General features: G+C 47.5%; 1 long non-coding RNA gene across 2 annotated transcripts; it reads left to right on the top strand.

Annotated features, from left to right (window-relative positions):
- Positions 1-1,046: 1,046 nt before the first annotated feature.
- Positions 1,047-12,672, top strand: LOC143524890 (uncharacterized). Of its 2 annotated transcripts, XR_013133501.1 has the most exons (4): positions 1,047-1,544; positions 6,423-7,552; positions 10,107-10,221; positions 10,376-12,672. It is a non-coding gene; the product is annotated as an uncharacterized LOC143524890 (long non-coding RNA). The 2 variants fall into 2 exon arrangements; XR_013133500.1 differs by lacking the exon at positions 1,047-1,544 and having other exon boundaries at positions 5,597-7,552.
- The last annotated feature ends 9,083 nt before the right edge of the window (positions 12,673-21,755 follow it).

The following is a 21,755-nucleotide window of genomic DNA, read 5'->3' as shown; positions in this document are numbered from 1 at the left end:
AGACACAGGTCATCTTCAGACAAGGACATTGGGCTCCATTACTTGACTATCCGTAATGTTTTTTGGCTGTAAGACATCAGGATCAAAGGACACAAACTGGTCAGCAGTGGGAGGGGCCTCCTTGGTGTGGGTGAGGCAGGCTGGGACCACTGATCCCTAATACAGAACAGTTCTTCACAACACATCCGTTAGTCAGACGCATGGTGCATCAATCTGGGCAGATTTTCTGCGGATTAAAGCAACACTTCTGGCTGTGTTCCTCCTCTTCCCAGCGTGGGTCCTCTCACAGCCGGCCAAACTCTTTCATAGTGTGTCTGGTTTCACAGTAAAACCGGTAATCACAGGGAGCTTAATGGAGCAGTACGACTGCACCATCATTAAAGGGAAAGTGCGCGGGGGGGAGTTGGATCCTTTTTCAAACAGGCTAATGCAGTTTGCACATTGAAACATCCACGCTGCAGCCTGTGGGCTTGGTGTATTTGTATTTCACTATGTATTGGGTTGTGTGTGCTAACCCTCACTGATGTAAAATTGCCCACCCAGCTAAATTAGGAAAAGACTCAATGTGTTATTCTGTTTCCTAAAGCACTTGTGACAGGGCAGAGGGGGGACTGCTGGATGGCATCATCACTGCTGCTCCGTGTGTGTGTGTGTGTGTGTGTGTGTGTGTGTGTGTGTGTGTGTGTGTGTGTGTGTGTGTGTGTGTGTGTGTGTGTGTGTGTGTGTGTGTGTGTGTGTGTGTGTGCGCGCGCGCGAGTGTGTGCGCAGGTGTGTGTGTGTGTGCGCAGGTGTGTGTGTATGTGAGACAATTACCAATGCAGCTTGGGTTCTTGGAACAGCTCTCAGTTATAGGCTGCTCCTTCAAATCTAACCGCAGAACGCAGAAATTTTAAATTGCTGGAATTTTTGAATTGTTAACATTAATTGTTATTTATCATGGTGAGACCTTTCATAGAGTAGTGGTGAGATCTTTCATGGTGTAGTGGTGAGATCTTTCATGGTGTAGTGGTGAGATCTTTCATGGTGTAGTGGTGAGATCTTTCATGGTGTAGTGGCGAGATCTTTCAAGGTGTAGTGGTGAGATCTTTCATGGTGTAGTGGTGAGGATTCTGTGTCGGTGTCGAAGTGAAGAGTCTGTCGGTCTGGATTCTTGAGCTCAATTTGTTATGGATTTTAGAGTTGTCGTGGAGCCCAGTTTGAGCGCCCTGCTAATGTGTGTCAGAACCTGAGTTTTGCTGCTAAGATTTTCCACCCACATATTCCTGCACACAGCCCGTGGCAGAGTGGTGAATTAAACCCTTTTTTGTTTAACGACAGAACTGCAACAGACGTATTAATTATAGCACAGAGGAAGAGCTATGCGCTTATAGAGACCGAGACTGACTCCAGAACAGATCTGTGTGCTTGCGCAACCAAATGTTTGTGTTCCTCTTCGTGTGTGTGTGTGTGTGTGCGGCAGAAGACACTGGGTGGTCTGCGTTCCAGTGTAATTCCAGTCTGCTGACCTTCACCTAGGCAGATGCAGGACTCCCTGGTGATGGACGGTCAGTGTGCACCACATTATCACTGCAGTTGGAAAATCTCCAAACAGTTCAAAAATCATTTGTAGTAAAATTTTGGGTTTTTTTCTCCCACTTTTTGATCTAGGCTCTCATGCACATGACGGGTGCGTGGGGTGTTGAGTAGTAGCTGCTCTGGGGCGGTGTGTTCAGTAGTAGCTGCTCTGGGGCGGTGTGTTCAGTAGTAGCTGCTCTGGGGCGGTGTGTTCAGTAGTAGCTGCTCTGGGGCGGTGTGTTCAGTAGTAGCTGCTCTGGGGCGGTGTGTTCAGTAGTAGCTGCTCTGGGGCGGTGTGTTCAGTAGTAGCTGCTCTGGGGCGGTGTGTTCAGTAGTAGCTGCTCTGGGGCGGTGTGTTCAGTAGTAGCTGCTCTGGGGCGGTGTGTTCAGTAGTAGCTTCTCTGCGGCGGTGTGTAGCTGCTCTGGCGCGGTGTGTAGCTGCTCTGGGGCGGTGTGTTCAGTAGTAGCTTCTCTGGGGCGGTGTGTTCAGTTGTAGCTGCTCTGGGGCGGTGTGTTCAGTAGTAGCTTCTCTGGGGCGGTGTGTTCAGTAGTAGCTTCTCTGGGGCGGTGTGTTCAGTAGTAGCTGCTCTGGGGCGGTGTGTTCAGTAGTAGCTGCTCTGGGGCGGTGTGTTCAGTAGTAGCTGCTCTGGGGCAGTGTGTTCAGTAGTAGCTGCTCTGGGGCAGTGTGTTCAGTAGTAGCTGCGCTGGGGCGGTGTGTTCAGTAGTAGCTGCGCTGGGGCGGTGTGTTCAGTAGTAGCTGCTCTGGGGCGGTGTGTTCAGTAGTAGCTGCTCTGGGGCGGTGTGTTCAGTAGTAGCTGCTCTGGGGCAGTGTGTTCAGTAGTAGCTGCTCTGGGGCGGTGTGTTCAGTAGTAGCTGCGCTGGGGCGGTGTGTTCAGTAGTAGCTGCGCTGGGGCGGTGTGTTCAGTAGTAGCTGCTCTGGGGCGGTGTGTTCAGTGGCTCCTGATCCCACAGCCTCCCTGCACTCCGCTTCAGGTTTAACCCTCCACATCTCATATTTTTGTCCTGAATTCTGTGCATTGTTTTTCTAACCCACCTGACTTTATTGAAGAAGGCCCAGATTTTACCCACTGAGTTTAATCATTTGTGTCAGAGTGGGAAAACACTGAAATGTGTCAAGCGTGGGATTCCCAGGTGTGGGATTGGGAACGGCTGTCTTAGCCCGAGCTGAGCACGCAGGTTCCTGATCTTAGCCTGCAGGGTGAAGCCCTCTCTGGAGTTGTTCTCTAAAGCCTGACTCGGGGACGTATCACCGGGATCAAAGATACCACCAGTCATTTCAAAACAACCCTGGGGAAAATGTATCAGAGGAGATTCCCCAAAGCCAGGAGGACAGAGTCAGTTCCCTCTCACATTCAGGGGCAGGAATTAACCATGAAGAGAGTCATGTGTGAGGCTTTGTGTGGTTTCATCTGCACTGTGTAGAAACACCAGAGTCCCAGTCTCCACTGTTCTAGCTCCCGATGGTCTGGAATAACGACATCTGAAAATGTGGCGTGTAGTTGTGAGAATATTCCAAACTCAAGCTGCTTGAAAACACCACGTGCTTTATGAAGATATGGAGAGGCTGGGGGATCTACAGAGGACGGGGATTGAGGGGAAAGACAGAGAGGTTGTAACAGAATGATTGTCCCCTGTGTTTCATCGTCCTGCCTTCTCCATCCCTCAGCCACAGTCTTCCTGCTGTCTTTCTCTTACGTTTTGCAGTGTCCCTGAAAGCTTGTCAGCTGCATTTACTCTTTCACTACAGCACAATGTTCTGAATGTGGAGAGGATCCCAAACATCTGGACCGTGGGGCATCTGGACCGTGGGGCATCTGGGCCGTGGGGCATCTGGACCGTGGGGCATCTGGGCCGTGGGGCATCTGGGCTGTGGGGCATCTGGGCCATGGGGCGTCTGGGCCGTGGGGCATCTCTGCCTCTGGGCACGGATGAGGAGGGTGAGGTGGTGTTATGGCTCACACCTGCCTCCCCGGTGTGAGTCTCCTCCATAACAGGCAGCAGACGCGTTGGTCTCTCTTCGGAGCTTGCATGATCAAAGAACATGGTCATGGTATCTCAGATTGAGTTAATGTGAACCACCTTCCATGTTCACGCCTCCCTTCTGAGCAGCTAACCACCCGGACCTCCATCCCTGTGATCAACAGCTTCTTCTCCTCCGAGTTCCTCTCCCCCCTTCAGCGTGATCAGCTTACAGGCTAATCATCCCCTGTGAATTCCTCCTGCACCCTACCAACCTCGTCATGATCAGCTAACAGCAGCTCTCCTGTATCGGCAGGTGCTCACTCCCCATGAGAGGTTTCCCTCCCAGACCCAGACCAGTGGTACTTTATTCAGTCTGAACCAGTGGTATCATTTGCTCGAGAGTCTGTATCTCTGCTTTCTGGTGTGATCACTCACTCTCGGACTGTGGCTGGAGTTGACATACTGTGTTTACCATACGGCAGCAGGGAGACTTCAATCGACAATGTCTCTTCCTCTATCTCCCCCCCCTCCCTTCTACTCTCTCTCTCTCCCTCCCTCTCTCTCTCCGTCCTGCCGTGTTGGCAGGCTATGACGATGAGTCCGCAGGTAGGTTGGTGAAGGCTGATGACAGGACGCCCCGTGTTCAGTCCAGGTCCTGTTAACACCCTCCATCTGGAGTCAGGCCTGGTCAGGTTCAAACAGACCCCCACCAACACGCTACACGTGCTAAATGCAAACAGTCTTTCCCCCGCCAACGAGACGGAGATCGCACTGGTCCACACACCCGCCACACCACCCTTCCAAGAAAGTCTTGTTTCACAAAAGCTTGGATTAAATGCTTGGATTAAAGAAAGCTTGGATTAAGTGATTGGATTAAGTGTTTGGATTAAAGAAAGTTTGGATTAAGTGCTTAGATTAAGTGCTTGGATTAAATGCTGCCTTACATCTTCCTGTGATGTTTTGTTTTTACTGTCAGCACTGTACTGGTCAGTACTGGTCTCCATGGTGATGGATGGGTTTAATCAAATGACTCCCGAAGCTGGGGGTTTTAATAATGTCTTTCAAACGCACTTCAAAGCTGCTCCGAGCAGGGCTGGAGATATTGAAGCTGTAATATTTGATGTGTGTCTTGTGTCCAGTGGTACCTGATGGAGCCCAGCTAAGTGAGTGAGCTCCATAACCTTACAGCTCTCAGTGGAATCATCTCCCACTGGGACAGCCATGCTGGTGATGACAAAAAATACCATGGCAACAGAAAGCCAGATGTCAAGAGAAGATTCCTGTTTTCTTTTTTGACATATTTGCTGCAGCCCTTGGATACTGGATATGAACAGAAGGAGTTTGGTAATCTACCACTGATGGTGGTGTCACAGAAGGATTGAGGCCTTTTCACACCCTTACACACACACACACACACACACACATACACAGTGTGTGGGCGATGTATGAAACATGTTTCTATTCCCATCACAGGGTCAGGCCTGTGATGATGGGAGACACTTAGAATAGTCTGCCTCAGAGGGTGGGGTTGTGGAGGGGGGGTGGAGTTTCTTGGTTCTGCGGGTGGGGTCGTGGAGAGGGGGTGGAGTTTCTTGGCTCTGCGGGTGGGGTCGTGGAGAGGGGGTGGAGTTTCTTGGCTCTGTGGGTGGGGTTGTGAAGAGGGGGTGGAGTTTCTTCACTCTGCGGGTGGGGTCGTGGAGAGGGGGTGGAGTTTCTTGGCTCTGCGGGTGGGGTTGTGGAGAGGGGGTGGATGGGTCATGATAAGCAGGAGAGTGTGCACGGAGCCATGGGACAGCGCGCTGATGGCCAGCCTGTCCCCCCAGGAGCATCTGGGGCTCAGGGGTAGGAGGGTGGAGGAGGGGTGGAGGAGGGGTGGAGGAGGGTGGAGAAGGGTGGAGGAGGATGGGGCTGCACTGCCTGGGCAAAGGGCAGATTTACGATGATCTGGTCTCTTAAGGCTCATAGAGGGGAGAGTCATGACTCTCAGGGGTTACAGAGATGATCCACTGGTCTAGTTGTTCTAAATTAAGTGTGTGTGTGCACGTGTGTGTAGGTATGTGGGGGTGGGTGTGTGTGTGTGTGTGTGTATGTGTGTGTGGGGGTGTGTTTGGCAAGAGAATTTACGGTAGTTCTTTATGACCCGGGTGTTCAAGTGTGTCACTCAAAGCTTCTCGTAATCTTTGGAGGTTTTCACATAAGCCTGGAATGAATCAATTACAAAGACTGTTGCTTAATATGTCCTCATTTATCTTCTCTACCTCAATATTAGTTTTCATTTTAAGTCTTTCATCGTTTCATGGCTTTCTTTATTTATAGTTTCTGTACTAATGCTATATTTCATTTGTTTTTATTACCTGTTTACTGTTTGGTTTTTATAACCTGTTTACCCAAGATATCTGGCCATGTTAAAGTCATTTATGAATACTGCAAAACTTGCCTTTTAACAGCATATCAGATACAAGAGGGCTTAACATCACTGAAAGATGAAAGATCTTCGTGTTTTAATGAATCCCAATCCTTGAGAAAATACACAGGGCATTTAAAAACCAAAATGGCCTTTCATATATACGGTAATAAAAACAGCTGCTTTCAGTAAGGTGATATTTTGACAGATGACCTGGGACTCTCTGAGCAGTAAATGCGTAACATTTGGGCTGTGAGGAAACTGCCTTTGTGTGTGTGCGTGCGTCTGTGTGTGTGTGTGTGTGTGTGTGTGTGTGTGTGTGTGTCCTCGCCTGTGTATAATCTGCTTCCTGATCACCAGAATGGGCTACACACCACCGTAGCTGTTTCTGATAAAGTAGTGACATATTCAACATGTTCTTTTACAGATTCGTGTTCGTGATGCTTCCAGCTTACTTTGCAGTGTTGACTGACTTTTCTAGGCATGAAAGACAAAAAGCAAGAAAGTGAATGGGGAAACGTTCAGTGCGAAGAAAGACCCTTTAGGACGAGCCTTGAAATGAAATTGGTACAAGGGAAGTCATACTTCATTTTTACCAGACTTGAACAAACAAATGCAACTGATGGCATTTTTGAATGGGGTGTTCTTTAAAAAATGGAACGCTCAGCTTTGGCTGACGGTACACCACTGTGGAAAAATCATTGTTCAAATTATGAAAACAAGGCAATAATCTTATGTAAAATATTTTCTTTTAATTAATACCTAAATAAATATTTTATTTTAATATCCAAGATAAACATTTTCACAAAGAATGTTTTATGTTCCAGGTTTTGCATTTTTTCCCTACAACATTTAGAGGAGTGGTTTGAATTTTCTTTTCAAAATTTAGATTTTTCTTTTCAAAACATAGATAACATTTACCTTAAAGCTATTAGCTAACATTACATTGTTACTTATTAGCTAACAGGCTTTGACTATGCATTGTGGGGAAATATGGCAAAGTCATTTGTATGCACATGCCACCTCTATTAGAGTAACACTATGCAGCCTAAGTGAACTGTTGGTAGTTCAGTTGATTTCACAGTTCATGAATATTCATATAAAGTAGCTTATGATTTGCTATAGTCATATATATAGTTTTATTAACTAAAGTGTAATTCCTAAACTGTAGACATGGGAGCAATATACAAAAAAATTTAATTATTTTATGCGCTCCACAGTGCCCAAGAAATGGTAGACTGAACAGAAGTGTCAGAATGCTAACAGGGTTCCTGCTAATAGCACAGATAGAGTATGGAAGGGAAAGATGTGGAGGACCTTTAATATTACTGGCTGTGTTTGTATGTCTCTCTCCCTCTCTCTCCCCCTCTCTCCCTCTATGTGTGTGTGTGTGTGTGTCTCTGTGTGTGTGTCTGTGTGTGTTTATGGAAGAATCCAGACCTCCTGCATCTTTGGTCAACCCTGTAATGTCACTGGAGAGCGTAGCCAACCGGTGGGAGACGTACTTCATCAGCTCATAGCCAGACTCATACATCGCTTCTGCCTGCTGTTATGAAGTTGTCTGCTGTAAGATACATAGCAGTGGCTAAAATACGACATTTATTTGCAAAGGTGCATATTCCCCTAAACGTCATCCATGAAATTCATAACAGAACTGTTGAAGCTGTGAGGAAATTACTCAGTCTTAATACTCAACCAGTGCATTATTTGGTGAGGATGTTAATACTCAACCAGTGCATTATTTGGTGAGGATGTTAATACTCAACCAGTGCATTATTTGGTGAGGATGTTAATACTCAACCAGTGCATTATTTGGTGAGGATGTTGATACTCAACCAGTGCATTATTTGGTGAGGATGTTGATACTCAACCAGTGCATTATTTGGTGAGGATGTTTTGTGAAGAACATTTTATTTTATCACTCAGTATCGTACATAATCTATGCTAGTGCCACTCTCAGTGAGGAGGTGATTGTGTGTGAAAGCACTTTAATAGGGTGCTGTGACTCAGTCTGCTGTTGCTCTCTGGTCACATTCATCTATGTTCCATACTGTTCTATTCAAAATCTTTCCCAACATCTGGAGTTGGTTGCACACATGAATAGCTGGAGCTTTTTAAGGGGCTGTGTGCAGCTATACATGACCGGCGTGTGGGCTTGATAGCAACTCACATTCTCACTACACTGCATGGGAAAATCTCGAAGCACTCCGAACTTAGATGTGCACCACAGCTGAAGTCTTTGAAGGAATCACTAATACACCGGATATTGTTTCTATCTTGGTGCTTCAAAAGACGTTTTCATTTTTGAAGAATCATGTGCTTTTGATTTAATCTTAAAAGAGTTACACACCACATCAGTAATGAAATTTCAAATCAATATCTTATCAACATGATATATCAACCATAAACTTCTACCAATGAAACACTTTGGCAGGTCTTGGACATCTGCACCGATTTGCAGTACGTGGATTTCATACTGCAGGACTGCAAAAGGCAAAAACGTTTGTCCCATCTCAGTCAGCAAAGGAAGCTTATCTGGGAGGAGATGCTTCTCCCCCCTTGTGTAATGGTGTTGTGGTGTAATGGTGTTGTGGTGTAACGGTGTTGTAATGGTGTTGTGGTGTAATGGTGTAACAGTGCTATGGTGTAGAGGTGTTGTTTTTATTGAATGTGGATTCAAATTAATTTTTAAAAAAAGCTGCGTGTGCAGGACAGTTGCTGTGTGTGTGTGTGTGTGTGTGTGTGTGTGTGCGTGCGTGCGTGCGCGCGCAGGATGAGTGTCTGCAGGACGTCTGTTTTTGTCTATGTGCGGGATATGTGTATGTGCGAGATTTGTGTGTGTCTGTGTGGGACGTGTGTCTGTGTGGGACGTGTGTTTGTGTGTCTATGTGTGGGACGTGTCTGCGGGACATGTGTGTGCGGGACGTGTGTGTGTGTTTGTGTGTCTGTGCGGGACGTGTGTGTGTGGTACGTGTGCATGTTTGTCTGTGCGGGACGTATCTGTGCAGGACACACGTGTGTTTGTCTATGTGTGGGACGTGTTTGTGTGTCTGTGTGCGGGACGTATCTGTGCAGGACACACGTGTGTTTGTCTATGTGCAGGACGTGTGTTTGTGTGTCTGTGCGGGACGTGTGTGTGTGGTACGTGTGCATGTTTGTCTGTGCAGGACGTATCTGTGCAGGACACACATGTGTTTGTCTAGGTGTGGGACATGTGTTTGTGTGTCTGTGTGCAGGACGTATCTGTGCAGGACACACGTGTGTTTGTGTGTCTGTGCGGGACGTGTGTGTGTGGTACGTGTGTGTGTTTGTGCAGGACACACGTGTGTTTTTCTATGTGTGGGACATGTGTTTGTGTGTCTGTGTGGGACGTGTGTGTGTGGTACGTGTGTGTGTGTCTGTGCGGGACGTGTCTGTGCAGGACACACGTGTGTTTTTCTATGTATGGGACTGTGTCTGTGTGCAGGACGTGTGTGTGCGGGATGTGTGTGTGTGGGATGCACACATTGTCAGGGATGAGCAGACTCTGCTTTGGTCTGCTGGAAGCTGGAGGTGTCTGGATTCCTTTGGAAAGTCTTAGTGGGAGATCAGAGGCGGCTGTGGTAGCAGGATCACGCTAAATGAGCCCAAAGGGATGAAGTTCTGATCCGAGGGGAAGCAGAGTCAGATTCCAGCAGCCCGTGGGAGGGCTGATCTGGGCAAGGCTGAGAATCGTAGGCCCTGAGACAAAGGGAGATGGAGAGAGGGGTGGAGGAGGGGTGGAGTGGGGGGCGAAGGGGGGTAGCAGATAATTTAATCTCCTAAAAACAGTCTTGTCCAGATTAATTCCTTCATTCTGTGATGTTTGGTTAGTGTTAGCAGCCTCCACTCTGACCTCCTCCTCCACATCTGCAGTCGTATTAGAGTCACATGTGGGTCTGGGTCAGAACCTCACTACGGCCGAGCATGACCCTGACCTCCAGTCCACCGTGGGTGTGGCTTAACAACAAATGATACTCCTCCAATGAAAGCACTCTGGCTAACAAAAGCAGCTTAAAATAGACCCCCGGTCTGAATTTGATCCTGTGCTAAGGATCCTTATAAAGAAAGGTGACAAGACCTGCTACATCCTCCCTGATCCTTGGGCTTTTGTTAGAGTCTAAAGGACATGTGTTCCCCATAGCAGATACCAGAGGGTAACGGATACCACCTCTAACACACACACAACCTCTGGAGTTCAACCTGTGTGCAGTGAGAAACTAGAGGATGCTGTTTCTGCCCCGTCTGACAGTGATTCACGAGTATGTCCCTCTCACCCTCATATCTTAGCAGCTCAATACACAATTTATTTTAATTCACAATTTAGCATTTATTTTTATTGTATTCTTGTGTACCTTTTTGCAAGGGCCTTTCTGAGGCGATCTCATTATGTAACACATTATTTTATTAATTAAGCACAAGAAAAATTAAGAGACTGTGGCTTGGTATGAAGTGAAGGAGAGAGAAAACACCAGGAAGAGAGACATCACTGGAGAGACCGTTCTGGAGTGAGAGAGAGACACTACTGGAGAGACCGTTCTGGAGTGAGAGAGAGACACTACTGGAGGGACCGTTCTGGAGTGAGAGAGAGACACTACTGGAGAGACCGTTCTGGAATGAGAGAGAGACACTACTGGAGAGACCGTTCTGGAGTGAGAGAGAGACACTACTGGAGAGACCGTTCTGGAGTGAGAGAGAGACACTACTGGAGGGACCGTTCTGGAGTGAGAGAGAGACACTACTGGAGAGACCGTTCTGGAGTGAGAGAGAGACACTACTGGAGGGACCGTTCTGGAGTGAGAGAGAGACACTACTGGAGAGACCGTTCTGGAATGAGAGAGAGACACTACTGGAGAGACCGTTCTGGAGTGAGAGAGAGACACTACTGGAGAGACCGTTCTGGAGTGAGAGAGAGACACTACTGGAGGGACCGTTTTGGAGTGAGAGAGAGACACTACTGGAGAGACCGTTTTGGAGTGAGAGAGAGACACTACTGGAGAGACCGTTTTGGAGTGAGAGAGAGACACTACTGGAGGGACCGTTCTGGAGTGAGAGAGAGACACTACTGGAGAGACCGTTTTGGAGTGAGAGAGAGACACTACTGGAGAGGCTCCGCCCCATTGCATTTGAATTTGGATTCCAGTAAGATGATCTCAAAAACCATGGGAACCAGCGGTCAGTGGGAGGCGATGCTAACTTGGCATGACCATTCACATACTCACATGCACATAGGAACTGTCTCACACACACACACACACACACACACACACACACAGAAACAGTCACACACCTCTAAGGTGACACTTTCTCTTGCTGGCATCAGTGATAAATGTAAAGAGTGTAAATGGAGATAAAAAGAAATCCTCAGTGAGATCTGTGTGTGTGTGTGTGTGTGTGTGTGTGTGTGTGTGTGTGTGTGTGTGTGTGTGTGTGTGTGTGTGAGTGTGTGAGTGTGTGAGTGTGTGAGTGTGTGAGTGAGTGAAATGCAGGAGCACTTCACTAGTGGTAGGGCCAGCTCAGAACTGACAGATGCAATAGGAAGAAACGTTAGAGTGGTGGTTTGTGTGTGTGCGCGCATACGTGTATGTGCCACTCTGCCTATATGCGTGGGTACATGTATATGTGGGTGTGAGAGAGAGAGAGACAGACAGTCTGAGTACCAGGGATGTAAGCAAATCCCTGAACTAATGGACAAAAGCATTAAGTAGTAGATGGTGAAACTAAATTGGCCTCCAGGTTCTAGTCACTGGACCACAGGTTCAGCACCTCCACACTGCCCCCTGCAGGCCGATGTGACTCCTGCTCAAGGTGTACAGCGTTTCTCACTGTCAGTGGAGGACTAGAGCAGAAGGTGTGAGGCACTGTAGCTGCATGGGGAGGGTGTTGAACTCCCTCTCACACACACATTTAACAGACAGCTCAGCTGCTAAGGCTGTCTCATCGTCACATTGTCTCACCAAGGACCTCATGGTGGACTTGGAGGAGGTGGGAGAGAGTACACCCATCGATTCACATCAACGGGACTGCGGTAGAGAGGGTCAGCAGCTTTGAGTTTCTCGGCGTTCGGAGGACCTGACATGGACGGTGCACACCACACAGATAGTGAAGAAGGCCCACCAGCACCTCTACTTCCTCAGAAGGATGAGGAGGTTTGGTCTGAACCCCAGCATCCTCAAGACCTTCTACACCTGCACTGTGTAAAGCATCCTGACGGGCAGCATCACCACCTGGTACGGGAACTGTGGTGCGAGCAGCACAGTCCATCACCGGGGTTCAGCTCCTCAACCTTCTGGGTTTATACACCAGCCGCTGCCTGAGGAAGTCCAGAAGGATCATGAAGGACCCCCACCACTGTCTGTTCTCTCAGAAGCTTTAAAGCCAGAACCTGTGGCGTCAGAGACAGCTTCTTCCCCCATGTGACCAGGCTAGTGAACAGCCAGTAATCTCTGCTCTGGCCAGCCCATACCCCCGATTACATGTATGAGCACCACGGCGCTTTTTTCTGCACTTTATTTCACGCTGCACCCCTGCACAGTTTGACTATTGGACTTTATCAGAGAGTATTTATCCAAGACAATACTCTACCACTGAGCTTGCACATAACTCATTCTGTACCTTGCACCTTCAATTACTCTAGCATCATACTCACTGTGATTACTGGCACATCTACACAGCATTGTAATACGCATAGCTAGTTTTACACTCATCTTACATTCTCTGTGCAATATTATATGTCTCTAATATATTTAAAATATCTAAATGTGTAACAATACTCTATTTTCTGGCTTCAGAGCAAGTTTTTTTATATGTATACACTAGTTAAATTGTTTATAATTCATATATCTTATTATAAACATTGTCTCTGCAATTTGTGGAACTCGCCCACAAAGTTTTTCACTCACCGGTGTCCCCGTACTCTGGTGATGTGACAATAAATCAGATTTGATTTGTCTGTATGAGAACTGTTGCTAAGGCAATCTAAGCAAGCTCCAGATGAAGCAGCCTGGAAAGCTGTGTGGCTATGTGGCTAACACTCTTCACTTACCTAGCTGCTATATGGCTAACGTTGTTCACTTACCTAGCTGCTATGTGGCTAACGCTCTTTACTTGTTAACTGCTACCAATCAGTCCAAAATCCACACCACCTTACTCAACCCTAGTCTACTACACTATACCCTACTGTAATCCTAGTGTACTCCAATATAGCCCACTCTAATCCTAGTCTACTTCACTATACCCTACTCTAATCGTTGTCTACTACACTATACCCTACTCTGATCCTAGTGTACTCCACTATACGCTACTCTAATCCTAGTGTACTTCACTATACCCTACTCTAATCCTAGTCCACTCCACTATGTAGAGTGTGAAAGTGTGTATGGTGTGGGAGAAACCTCAGCTTTAGTCTCTAAGCAGTAGAGTCTGTTAAAGTGGCGGGTGGCCTAACAACACAGTCAGAGCACTCTCAGTGTTCCTGAGGTGGTTCCTGTGGCGACTGTGGACTGTAAGGGCCTTCTGAGTGGCTCCCAGGTGGGCCACAGCTGTCCAGAACGAACGCACTCAGATCTAATCTCTCTAAAAATAAAAAAACACGTCCCCTGTGTCAAACCAGGAGAATTAATGATCCACACAACTGCTTTAGTTTAGAGACCCTTCACTGAGATGAAATGTTTGGGTAATGAAGCCCTTTTTGACCCTCAGTCTGCAGTGTGGACAGAATCCTGCAGTGGTTACAGGCAGTGCTAGTACTGTACTGTACTATCACCAGCACAGTGACATAGTCCACTGCATCCAGCATTTTACACTCAGTGTGTGTGTGTGTGTGTGTGTGTGTGTGTGTGTGTGTGTGTGTGTGTGTGTGTGTGTGTGTGTGTGTGTGTGTGTAATTGCACTGTTCAGTATGTATAAATGGGCACCCTGCAGAGAGGACAGGAGGTCAGCTTTGCAGCCTGGGTCAAGAGGTCAACCACATGCCCTCCAGGTTAAACAGGTTTCTACCTTATACCCAAACATGCTAGCTCCAAACACACTACACCCAACCATACAGCCATTAAGCATTTCAGAATGTGGCATTGACCTGGGGTGAAAGGTCATAATGCATACTGAGAATGTACAATCTATGTAAATGAGAATCTATCTATCTATCTATCTATCTATCTATCTATCTATCTATCTATCTATCTATCTATCTATCTATCTATCTAAATATAATACATTCTAAATATAAATTCTGAATATGAATTCTGAATACGTGTATTTTGTCAGCCTCAGCCTTGTGTGTTTGTGCAAGTACTATGTACCTTTTCTGTGTGTGTGTGTGAGAGAGAGACCTTGTCCTATGATGGTGGAAATTTTCATGCAGTTTGAATGTTTGCCCAAATGTTTGTCTGTGTAAATCCCATTTTAAACAGGGGTGTGATGAAGCCTGTTTAGTTTAACTGTACCTGTGGTTGGCTGTAGGAGAAAGCAAGGCGCCGAAAACAGCACCTCCTAATGACGTCTGAGCTCTGAGGGTGGACCTCTCTCGCCCCCTCTCGCTCTCTCTCTTTCTCTCTCTCTCTCACATACATCCCCTCTCTCTCCCTCTCTCACACATATACTCCCTCTCTCTCTCCCAAGCAAGCCTGTGTGTACAGCCGTCTTGACAGTTCATCTCTGCACACACAGTCTGAGCCAAACCCAGAGGGTGAGAGAGGGGTATGTGCCCCTCGCCATAGTCTCCCCTCTGTGCCCGCGGCTGTTGGCACGGCCGCCGAGGGAAACGCTGAGCGCTCACATTCACACACACTGACCCTTCTGACCCTTCCGCCACACACACTCTGACCACACACAGCAGACATTAGTGACTCTGACCACACGTACACAGACGCCTCAAGGTCATGTTTGCACGGCCAGAATTAGAGACTGGAGCTCAAAGCCTACGGAGAAGCAGTGAGACTTATCAAAGCAAAGCGGCCGGCGGCAGCCAAATACAGCTCCACAAGGAGAGGGAGAGGATGGAGAGAATATTTCCCTCACTACACATTTAAATAGTCCTTTATAACACAGGCAGTGGTCTTTAAATCACTGTAACTAGAGTTAGCTAGAGTCCTGATGCTCTCAGGGGTAGAGTGGCTAGAGAACGCTGCCTGAGGGCCTCAGAACTCTAGAACTGTGTGTAAGATGAGTCGGGAGCCTCGAGGCAGATCGATGAGGTGAGGCCTCCCCCACCGTGCTGGAGTTGATAACTCATCTCTTCACTGGAGTAATGGAGCTCTCTTCAAACCCAACCCAGCATGGAGCCTCGGGTGAATCAAAGCAGCCGGGCCTTTCCTGCCCAGCAGTGCAGGTTACTGAGAGGCGGCGGTGGCGGTAAACAGGTGTGGCTCCCCGCAGAGGAGCAGTGTTACTCCGGCTTCAGCACGCCACCAGAGGCCGTCCCGCACTGCCTGGCAGGAGGGGATCACCAGGGTCCCGCGTCACACCACACGAGACTGTTGACCTGGAGGATGGAACCACTGTGGGACTCATCGCTGCAGATGCAGGGTCCTCCGGTGTGACCTCCGGTGTGACCTCTGGTGTGACCTCCGGTGTGTCCTGGTTTTGTGAGCTTCATGTTTACAACACTGTGACTGAGCGAACACGCACTTCATAATGATGTCTTACATTCTAGCAGTGCACTGGGGTTTCTTCAAGTGCACTCTGGAAGCGCGTGTGTGTTTGGATGGCAGTGATAGTGCGGGTTAATCTAGTAAGCCGAATGACATCTCCAGGGAAGTCAGGAGTGTTTAGAGCTGTGTGAGGATTAATCAGAATACCTTAGCACTTTTTATCCAAGCTTACAGCAAGTGAAGGAACAACTCCTTTACAACTAAAATACGAGCAGCTTCTTAAAGGTTCTTAAAAAAAAATGCTGACTGCCCTACTGTACCTGAACGGTTCATTGAGTCTTTGTGTTCAGCTGTAAGGCTGTCCTGTACTCTGCTAGATTGTCCTGTACTCTGCTAGACTGTCCTGTGCTCTGCTGGACTGTCCTGTGCTCTGCTGGACTGTCCTGTGCTCTGCTGGACTGTCCTGTACTCTGCTGGACTGTCCTGTACTCTGCTGGATTGTCCTGTGCTCTGCTGGACTGTCCTGTGCTCTACTAGACTGTCCTGTGCTCTGCTGGACTGTCCTGTGCTCTGCTGGACTGTCCTGTGCTCTGCTGGACTGTCCTGTGCTCTGCTGTACTGTCCTGTGCTCTGCTGTACTGTCCTGTGCTCTGCTGGACTGTCCTGTGCTCTGCTGGACTGTCCTGTGCTCTGCTGGACTGTCTTGTGCTCTCCATGGGGTGGGTGGGGGCTTCCTCCACCCCCAGCCCTTGAGGAAACGTGGCTGGGCGGATCTGTCGGTGGTTTGGCCTGCTCTATCTGTCCCCTGGGCCCTCCTGCCCGGAGGCTGAGAGGCCCCTGTGCAGGGCCTGCATCAGACATGCTGGTCCCCGTTCTCAGCCCCCTTCCTCTTCCTCTTTTTCATTCTCCCTCTGTCTCTCTCTCCTTCCTTCTGTCTCTCTCTCCCTCCCTCCCCACCTCCTGAGAGTCGTACACACAGACGGTGGTGTTACTGGAGGTGTTATCCGAGACACCCCAACACACAGCTTTTAAAAGACAGACTGCGTAACAGAGGGAAAAGTGGGAAAAATACTTTTTTTTGTCATCTGTAAGAGGTTCGCCTATGACCTTCACATTTTACACACTAATGCATCCCTGCTTTTAATATGGAGTAAAGTTGAAGTCTCCGTGCCTCTCTCCTGCTCGGCACAGCGCTATCAGCTAACACCTGACACTGTCTGTGCCGACCCGGCAGCAGGAAACACAGGAGGTCACACGCCGTCATATTGGAAACCACAAGAACTCTGAGACAATCCAGACCTACCTGGGACAGACAGGGAGAGAGAGGAAGGGAGAGAGAGAGAGAGAAAGAGAGAGAGGGAGAGGAGAAGGGGGGCAGTTACTAGACGTTAAAGAGGTGAAGCATTTTGTTTGGGGGATTTGGGCTGTAATTTACCTGTGAAACACATTGACCTCTCACCTCCACTATTCCTCCATTGCATCTCATCCGGAGCTTCACTCCCAGCAGGGCGGGGTGCTTTGTTGGTTGGAGGCGGAGCTTTAACTCGCCGGCCCTCCCTAGCCTCCGCCTCCCTGCCGTGTCCCTCCCAATCTACAGAGGTCTCGCACTGAGATGAATTAAGCCATTATTAATGACCCTGCAAGAGCCCTGACCCAGACATAAATAACCAGAAACAGAGCACCACCCAAAGCAGAGAGGAAGAGAGAGAGAGAGAGAGAGAGAGAGGGAGAGAGAGTATGGTGAGGTAGAGGAGGTGTTTTTCGATGTCAGGAGTGTTGCATTATTAGCTGGTAATGAATGAGGCAGCCTTACACAGGCAGCAGGGGGATGATGTCCAGGCGTAAGCTCCGCCCACAGCTCCCAGCTCCCTCCTGGAAAACCGCTCACCATTTGTAACTGGTATCAGTGAAAACATGCCGTAATGAGCGATAGACACGAGTTCCTGTTGACCAGGTGTTATTAGTCAAGGTCTGCTCTTAAAAAAAGACAAAAAAAAACATAACAGCTCCTCTGGAATCTCCATAAATGTGCAGTTTCATGAATCAGCACTTCTCTAAACTTTGTTAAAGTGCCAACGTCTCTGGTGTAAACAGAACAGTAGCGTATCTCCTCCTGCTGTGTCTGCTTCCAGGGGATTTTTTTAATGTGACTTGACAATGAAACGCAAACATTTTAGTGTTTGGTCCACATTTAATAGACTTGTTCTTTGGCTTCTACTTCGGCTGAGTGAAATTCTACTGTTTGATTGTCTCTGGGGTCGGTTGACTCTCCCTCGCGCGCACACACACACACACACACACGTTTGTTACTTGGTGTTTTCTCTGCTGTCAGGATCCATGCTATATTAGCATTAGCAGTTTTGACTAGAACCAGCTGAAGACTGTCAAAGTGTTCACCTCCCAGATAGAAGAAAACACAGCGGATACAGCAGTTGTGAATGGAAGCGGTGATGTGTTTGTTGACTCGGGTTCAGCCGGACCGTCGGAGTTGGCACGGTGAAGCGAAAACATGAGGTGGATTTAAGCATCCGCCGCCTCTTCAGCACTGAGGTCTACGAAGACTAATCCCTCGTTGGTTACTGGACAAACATTTAATTTCAGGGCCTTTTCAGCTAAGCTCAGGCCTGCGTCCTCTTTGACTGCTGCCCTGTTTATGGAAGGCTGTTCACTTTAATGCCGTCAGGCCAAAGAGAGAGAGGAGCACAGCAGAGAGTGAGAGAGAGAGAGAGAGAGAGAGAGTGAATCACTGCAGAGAGAGTGAATCACTGCACAGAGAGAGAGTGAATCACTGCACAGAGAGAGAGTGAATCACTGCACAGAGAGAGAGTGAATCACTGCACAGAGATAGAGTGAATCACTGCACAGAGAGAGAGTGAATAACTACAGAGAGAGAATCACTGCAGAGAGTGAATCACTACAGAGAGTGAGACACTGCAGAGAGAGAGAGTGAATCACTGCAGCGAGAGTCAGTGAATCACTGCAGAGAGAGAGAGAGAGAGAGAATCACTGCAGAGAGAGTGAAACAGATCAGAGAGCCGGTGCATAAAGACAGAGTTCTGCACTGCAGTGTCCAATCATTTCTTCAGCAGTGAGAGGAGACGTGTTCAGGCTCTAGCAGGACTGTTGGATCACATTCACTTTTAAGGAGTTCCTATCTCTGCAGTGGCATACTGGAGATATCGGACCCACCTCGTACGCCAAAGCGTCCCATGAACGTTCATGACTCCGTGTGAGAGGCACCGTGGGGACAGACAGAACTAGCACAATGGCGTCAGTGTTGTACGTTGCAGGATTGCTGAAGCTCTGGCCTCCTCCAAGCCAGTGTCCTTATCTCTACATGCAGTAATTACACTGAGGTCACAGGGAGCCACACCTCTCACATTCCCTGAGCAGGACACAGACAGCACACACCACAACCTGGAAATGATCAGAGCCTCAGTCTTGGTCGTTTAGCGTAAAGAGATAGAGAGACCAGGAGAGATGGAGAAAGAGAGCATCAATCTCTTAAACACTACAGAAAACATTAGAAACATCACTGGAAAGTGTAAAGTGTTTATCTGGCCTTCCTGAAGATATATTTGTTGTTTATATAACTAGGATGGTAATCAGTTTGAAGTTTTTTCCATGACATAAAAATATAACTGTTGACACCATAATTCTGTTTTGGATACAAAGTTGCTGCTGTGATGATGTTCGTCCTTGGTAATTACTGCAAAATTTTAAATATTTTGACATGAATAATTTTGCCAAAAAAATCAAATTTCCTAAACATTCCTCCAAGCACATTGTACACCCATTGCATCACTAGTGGCGAACAATTAAGAAAGATGGAACTTTATGTAGATTTCATTAGACAACAATGACACACAAACTGCATGAGGTAATCTGAGTGTACATTTCTCCTCTATCGATGCTATACAAATGCTGAATACAATAGTGCTTTCCTCATACATGATTACGATTTACTGAAGCCTCCACCGTTGACCAGTTCAGTCGCATATGTAATATGTTCATAAAGAATTGTGAATTGTGTATATGTGTGGTTTTATATAAACTTTTGGACATGTCACCCTGTATTTATAATACACGTGTTGGTCACCTTCACCCATCCACCATGTTGGTCCTGTTTCGTTAATGAGCGTTACGCAGGGACAGAAGCTTCGTCTTCTCCATGGACACTGCACGCCCCTCGGAGCTGAATTCATTCCCCATATATCCAGGAAATAGGAAATAAATACATAAATAATGCGTGACTGAGCAGAGCACGGTGAAGATGAGGTGCGGATCAGCAGGATGAACCGAGCCTGAAACACCTTGATCGTGTTTGACGGCATTTGGACGCGTCACTGAGCACCAAAGTGTTCTGTGTTCTTAAAGAGAGGGGGGAGAGAGATGGAGAAAGGGAATGCTTTTAATCGCTATCACAAAGAGGGCGTCAGGCTGCCAGACAGGAAGTACAGTAGAGGAAGACACTCCATGAGCTCATAGCCATGGACCACTTGTTCAGACAGTCCACTGGACCAAGGATGAATTCTGCTCTGCCCGAAACTCCAGGAGCCTGCATGTCAAAATGGAGGTACATGTCAAAAACTTGTGGTACACTTCTGTGTATATCCAAAAAAACAGTCTGAACATATCTCTCTATGAGGATATAGATGCAGTCTGAGTGAATGTTTACCAGAAAAATAGTAGTTAAGACAGAGAGTGAGACAGTGGAAGAAAGAAGGAAGTGAATTTGTACTTTAAACCATAAACCTATAAAATGACCCAAAACCAGCCTGTAAAATATGTTAGCGTATTAGCTCTGCTTTGGGATCACAGTCTACAAAAACGCTTGAGGCACTAAACTCTGGATCCTGAGGCTTCCTCCTTCCCATCAGACAGAATTAACTTGACAGCCTTTCTGCTTCTTCTGTCTGTTTCCACACGCCAGCTGGAGTATCTGTGATGAGCTCCATTCCTCGTTTCCCTCACCGGTTCCTCACAGTCTCATGCTGATAAGCCCTCAGCCAGAATAAGCCCTTAGCCAGCCTCAACTTCCATGGTCTTCCTGTATCGTCACTGTGCTTCCTGTAAGGCTATATTGCCCTTCAGCTATATGGAATCCAGCATTAAGCACTCCACCATAGACATGCTTGTGAACCCCCAGCCTCTCCCCACCATAGAGCAGCAGGCATCTCTCCACAGAGCAGCAGGTCTCTCCCCACCATAGAGCAGCAGGCCTCTTACCATTTCACATTCCTGCCCTATTGATTTGTTTCAGCATTCTGTAAATGATTAGCAGGCCGTGGTTATGTGTGAGGAGCAGGAGGGTGTGTTGTGTGGGGGGTTGGGGGGGGGGGGGGGGGGGGGGACCCCTCCAGGCTGATGAGGACAAACGGGACACACAGGGCCTTCTGTAACAGCCTACTAATGCAAGACTCACGTAAGCACAGCTACACATCTCCCCCGAACATCTCTACACCCAACCCCCCCGAACATATCTACACCCAACTCCTCTGAACATCTCTACACCCAACCCTCCCGAAAATCTGTACACCCAATCCCCCTCGAACATCTCTACACCCAACCCCCCCACAAACATCTCTACACCCAACCAGTGATGGCTTAGTTACCTTGAAAATGTAATCCGATTACTGATTGCTCCTTTAAAAAGTAACTTAGTTACGTTATACTTGATTTTAAAAGTTACTACGTTAGATTACAAGTTACTTTAGTAGTTACATTCAGCAGCGAAATTAATTTTTCCAATACTCACTTTATTGGAAGTGCATTTTTAACAGTAACAATGTATCTCCTGACATCACGTTTGTGTAGCTGCGTGGTATTATTTGTAAATGTATTTGTAAACGTAATACAAGCGAACTACTCAGTCAGACAGCTACTTGTTGTGAAACGAAATACAATTACAATTTCAAACATTTTAAAGTAGGCTACTTTAGCCAAAATTCCAGCACTTTTCAAACCTGGAACACAATGCAACATTAAAATTCGTCAGGTAAATGTTCCTTCCCCTGTTTTTGAGGGGTATTTCTTTACACTATCACATATCGTTATGGACAACGCTGTACAGAATTACGTGAACGCGCTCGCGCTCTCACAGGTTTGCACGCAGCGTGCGGAGTCGAGCGCTACGGTCAGACGCAAATGTATAACTGAGCCAAGAAGAAAGCAAAAATATATATTTTTACTAGGGAGAATAAAAA

The sequence above is a fragment of the Brachyhypopomus gauderio genome, chromosome 10, assembly GCF_052324685.1.
Source record: "Brachyhypopomus gauderio isolate BG-103 chromosome 10, BGAUD_0.2, whole genome shotgun sequence".
In the NCBI taxonomy this organism is placed as follows: Eukaryota; Metazoa; Chordata; class Actinopteri; order Gymnotiformes; family Hypopomidae; genus Brachyhypopomus; species Brachyhypopomus gauderio.
This window is presented reverse-complemented; position numbering and strand designations above follow the sequence as displayed.